Source organism: Belonocnema kinseyi, chromosome 7 (genome assembly GCF_010883055.1).
Source record: "Belonocnema kinseyi isolate 2016_QV_RU_SX_M_011 chromosome 7, B_treatae_v1, whole genome shotgun sequence".
Classification (NCBI taxonomy): domain Eukaryota; kingdom Metazoa; phylum Arthropoda; class Insecta; order Hymenoptera; family Cynipidae; genus Belonocnema; species Belonocnema kinseyi.
The window spans coordinates 132,587,564-132,593,317 of NC_046663.1; the positions used below are offsets into that span (position 1 = coordinate 132,587,564).

The 5,754-nt window shown below is 31.7% G+C and overlaps 1 protein-coding gene across 4 annotated transcripts in view; it reads left to right on the plus strand.

Moving 5' to 3' along the window:
• LOC117175851 (semaphorin-1A-like) overlaps positions 1-5,754 on the plus strand; it is a 545,745-nt gene that overhangs the window by 34,740 nt on the left and 505,251 nt on the right. The window contains exon 2 of one of the 4 annotated variants that reach the window (XM_033365637.1): positions 1,647-1,682. The exons of the other annotated variants lie outside the window; for them this stretch is intronic. The gene's annotated coding sequence lies outside the window, so the exon portion shown is untranslated. The remainder of the gene's footprint in view (positions 1-1,646; positions 1,683-5,754) is intronic. 4 annotated transcript variants of the gene reach the window in all.

Consider the following 5,754-nt stretch of genomic DNA (forward strand, 5'->3'; position numbering starts at 1 on the left):
TCATCGGAATCATCAGAACTATTTTCTGTTCGATCACTGGTTTCACTACCGTCTCCATGACGTTGACTTTCAACTTCCATTCTATCATCTTCTAAAGCGCTTCAATCAGTCTGGCGTGCATTTTTATTGATTTCAATTGCTCGTGTGAATTGCAGGAATTGCAAATGACGTGAGGAACCCATTTTGTTTCTTGGTGCAGCAATTTACGGTCAAATCACTTTTCGTAAAGACTTTTCACTTCCTCGTCGATTGATTTTCGCAAACTGCTCAATTTACTGCAAATTTAACAGAATGAATCTGAGCTATTCTTGCAGACATGCGATTGAGAAATGCTCGCGGTTTTTTTCCTTGTAGCATGAGACTCTACACCAACCAAGTGATCCATTGATGAAGAGCTACGGTTGCACGATGACGACGTCGGAGAGCCCGCTTTCCCACCCTGACCAGACGCCGATACTGGGGTTTTTCCCTGCATCGTAAGACACTTTTTACCTGTGTCTGCCATGACGGCATGAACGCCGGTTACCCGGGGACTCAGTCAATGTGGATCCGTTGCCCACCGTCACCACGTGGAGGTGCCCTGGATACAGACACAGGCGAATAATGCTAGCAACAAGCGGTTACGAAACTGCAGACATTTACTACTATTTATGTCAAAATATGAAAGTACGCAAGAACAGGGTTGCCAGCGTAATCGGTTAGGTTAGGTCAGGTTTTGTTAGGTTAGCATAGGTTGAACCTCTATGTAGGTGAAGCCGAAGCTGAATGAAACGCTACCGCAAACACAACGGGACAACACAATCAGTTTAATTGGGTTTCGTGAGGTTAGGTTCGGTTAGGTTAGATTTATTTCTAGGTTAGGCTCGAGTTGACCCATTCGATGTAGCACACATTTGCTACTGGGAAAATATGCTTCCAGAGCTTTACGTGTAGTTCAATAAATTTCTGTTAATTCAGGTTAGGTGATGTCAGGTTCTGTTGGGTAAAGATACGTTAAATAAGTTGATATCAGGCAAGGGTTGATCCTTCACAGTTGTCGACATGTTTTTGAAGTGAAAATTTGCATTACTGGCATTATTTTGAAATTTATTTGCCTCAGTGCATGATTTTTCGTCATTTTTTGAGGTTATGGCTCAATCATGACGTGACGGGTGAATTTGAATTTAGCGCCCCAAAATCCATAGGAATACGTGTGTCTTGTTACCAGATCCGCACACTTTTTTTGTGTGGCTGTTTAATTGTTCAAATAATTAGGAAATATAACAAATGTTACTACCGATTTCAAAAAAGAAAATATGAAATTTATTTTTTCAGAAAGGAAACAGATTATGGTAGATTAATGACCAAAAATCTAGAGTATAATTTTTACACGTATGAATTTGAAAACCCTAGGCCACACTCTGAACGTATATTCTACATAAATATAGAATTTTGGCATTTTTAACGTCAACTTTCGCTCAATTAGCCAACTTGTGAAATTTCCGAATGCAATTTATGATGTTTCTCACCTTTATGTGTATAAGCGTTCAGTGTTCAATTGTAACTAATCAAAAGCGGTCGATAGTGCTTCTAAAGCGCACAATAGGAATGAAGTAAGTGCTAAAAAAGGATGTTTTTAAATTAAAATTATGTATATTCCTTTTTAGATTTATCTACAAATTCTGGCACATACGAAGAATGAAGTAAGTACGTTTTACAGCAATCTTGAACCATTTTATTGTTAAGCTATTGGAAACACCCAAAATTTGGGACTACGAGCCCAAATTAGTCTTTAATGAGCCCTAAATTATGCGAGGAGTAAAAACAGGTTTTATGGTTTACTTCATGTATTTTTTTTAACGTTAAGGTGACACAACACCATATATAACAACAAAAAGGGCAAAGGAAATATCGCGCGACCTTTGGTTGATGATTTTTCTGGAGCCTTAAATTTGCCTGAAATTATGTCGAAGAAAGAAAAAGAAATTTTTTTTGGCAAATTTGTTGCCGTAACATAGGGTAAAGGAAGAAATTTTTTAGTACGTTTTACAGCAATGTTCAGCCAGCTTAACGTGAAGCTAGGGCCCAAATTAGCCCTAAATGAGCCCTAAATTATGAAATAGGTACGAGAAAATATCACGATAGTGAAAAGTTTTATTTTGTTGATTTGCTTAATTGAGCTTTGTAGTTACTAACAATAGTTATAAACAAGAAGCGTCAGATATCGAAAGTGCTACCGAAGATAATTACATTCTTTATGGTAAAACTAAGGATATGCAAAAAGGTAATCGCTAATAACTTAAAAATTGTGCCTTTTAGGGGAGGGTGTGTTTATAAAGAATACATTGTTTATAAGGCCATAAATAAATAATGGCTCGTCGAACGAGAAAATATACAGAGAGTGAAAAATTCATTCATGTGGCAAGGATTAATAAAAAAAATTGAAGTCAACTTAGGTAATTGATGGTCATTATTTATATCAATTGTTATACATAATTTAGCAAAAGAAATTAGGAACAACAAATTATGTTAATAATGCTAGATAAAGCTTTCGCAATAATTTGAAGCAACATTCTGACACTGGTTGATCTGGATGATTGTTTATTGATAAATGACGAGTCTAAACGGTTTCTTCTTAAAAATAACAATTTTTGAACAACAATTTAAGGAGAGAAGTTTTTATTCGATCGGAAGATTTTCTTTCCTTTTAAAAGATCTATCCTGGATATAGACAGTGTAAAAGTTAAAAAATTTTCTGAATTATAGATTCTGAGATAACACTGTGCAAATATGGCAATTTTGTTAAAAAATCGTTTGTTTATAACGCTGTATATTGCAAACGATTCGTCGTACGAAAAAAGTGCACATTGGCCTTTTTTTGACCTTTTAAAATAGAGTAATCTCGGGGACCTATTAGTGCATACAAAAGTGTTAGTGGCTATCGGTGTACACTGAGAGACCTTTCGTTAGAATTAATGAAATAAATGAATTAGACTTTAATATAATATCCTTCAAATATAGGGAAAGCCGAGGTTTTATTATATTTATTCGTAAAAAAGTATTTTAGAAATTTATATTGTCAATATGAAGTTGACCGAAATCTGACACGCATAGCAAACTATGAAATAATTATTTTTAATTTTTCATATAGTTTCGTTTGAGAATGCTCCTCGATTGTTTCCGTCATTTTCCGATCGAGCCAAAAGGTTACGATTCACAATATTTAAAATAAAAGTTAACCCTTTCTATTTTAAATTAATTCATTTAATATTATATTTAAAACATTAGGAATTCTTTATCACGAAATTTATCCAATAAGGTAATAAGATTTAATTCAATGAGTACAATTTATAAAATATTACATCTAAATACACTCAAATTTATTATATTCAGTTATTGAGATATCAAATTAGAGAATATTATTCATACAAGAATATTATCAGTTCCGTTGAAACGTGTATTTTATAAAAAATGAATTTAATCATTGAAAATCATAATGCCCTGAGTTTTCAAACAATGCCACTTAGCCGAGATTTTTACCAAATATTCTATAATGAAAGTTAGCCGTAGGGTTTAGTTGTTAGGGAATGCGTTAGTGCTTTAGGTAAATTAGGTTCGAATCTCGCGGCAGCCGTTCCGATTTTTTTTAGCGATTAAGCGTGCGATTATGTATGTAGTGAATAAATTAAGTGTATAATAATAAAAATAATAATTGTACGCATGTTTATGTATTTAGTTGTATTTAATTTATGTATTTAGTTCCTCCTTCTGAAGGCTAAATCTTTTAGTGAAGTTAGTTATTTTTCATATAGTTGTTTGAGATTCTCATATGCTTCGTATGGCAACTTCAAACGATGTTTTCACTCTTTCAAATAAATGTATGACTATCGTTTTAACTTCAATTGTTAACTTTCATATAGTGAATTTTAAATCTTCGCAAGTTTTATAAGAGTTAATGCAACATCCTTTCCATTTATTCAAACAAAAATATTAGTTTTGACGGCTGAAAACCACTATATTTTTGATACGCAAACCCTGTTTTCCCTGTTTTTAAACGATATTATATTAAATTCTCATTCATTTTTATCATTTATTCTAACAAAAAGTCTTTCAGTGTATAAGTAATAAAACATACTATATATTTCAGACCTCACTGAAGTTTGCAACGCTAAAAAAAACCCTTAGCCCTTTCGGAACACACTCCAATCCTACCCCTAAAAATCTAAAAAATCATACAAAATGACAAAACTTCTAGACCCAAAATGTTAGTATTGATTATAACGTTTAGTGTATCAGTTGGTGTCCAAAGATAATAAAAAAAAGTTTCATTGCCTCATCTCTTCCAAAATCTAAGACATTAAAAAATCTAAAAAAATTTCAAAAAATTCCCTAAATTCCAGACCAAAAATATTATGCTTCATAATTTTTCCATTTGATGTCCGAAAGTACTAAATAAAGTTTCATTCCCTTATCACTTCCGGAACACCCTCCTTTTGAACCGCCACTCTAATAACGAATCAAAAATGTTGTACAGTACACCGTTGCTAATTGCACCGTTGGAATTTTGCAATTCTTGAAAGAAATTATTCGCCTGCTTTCACTGAGTAAAAAAGTCATATCTTGTAGCAAATGTAATTATTGCGGCACCTAATAGGAAAAATGTAAAGTTTTCAATTGACTGAAATTGTGTTAAAATTGAAGAAATTTATTCATGAAGGACCGCTCTCTCTCTCTCTCTCTCTCTCTCCTTGCAAACTATTGATCATTAATGATTAATTAAAAAAATATTAAAGCTCAAAAAACAGTTTCTTGAAAAAAAACAGAAAATTTTGTAACTAAAGAGGTGAAGTTATAGCTGAAATAATGTAAGTTTCAGTTTTAAAAAATAATCAATTTTCGTTGAAGCAATTAATTTTTGACTCAAAAACCAGCATAATTAATTTGTAGCCAAATAGTTCAATTATGAAACAAAAAGTCGAATATTAAGCCAAATAATTGAATTTTAAACCAAATAATTCAATTTCAAACTAAAAAAAAAAATAATTTTCAAGAAAATAGTTAATTTTTTATGAAATAGGTGTATTTTAAACTGGCATAATTAAGTTTCCAGTAACAAAATTTATTTTTAACTAAATAGTTTAACTTTGAACAAAAAAATATGAATTTGAAAGAATTTGGTTGACTTTTTCATCTATCTTTTCTTCAATTATTATTTCTTGTCTCGAATCAGCCGAAAAGGGAGGTAGTTTTGAAGTCTGGTTTTTTAATTGTGAATCTTTTTCATGCTCATTTATCATAGAATTATTCATGAAAAAATATAGTTCTGTTCAGTCTTAAATGAAAAGACACTTATTTGAAAGAGTGAAAACGTCGTTTGAAGTTGCCATACGAAGCATATGAGAATCGCAAATAACTATATGAAAAATAATTAACTTCACTAAAAGATTTAGCCTTCAGAAGGAGGAACTAAATACATAAATTAAATACAACTAAATACATAAACACGCGTACAATTATTATTTTTATTATTATATAGTTAATTTATTCCCTACATACATAATCGCACGCTTAATCGCTAAGAAAAATCGGAATGGCTTCCGCGAGATTCGAACCGAAGAGATGAAATTTGAACTGGCTAAATTTATCAATCACTTAAAAATATAATTTAAGAAAAAAAAGAAGGTTTTGCAACTAGAGATGACTATTATTATTAATAAATAGTCAACCGGTCATTAACATTGATATAATATTTTATAATTACAATATTAACATGAA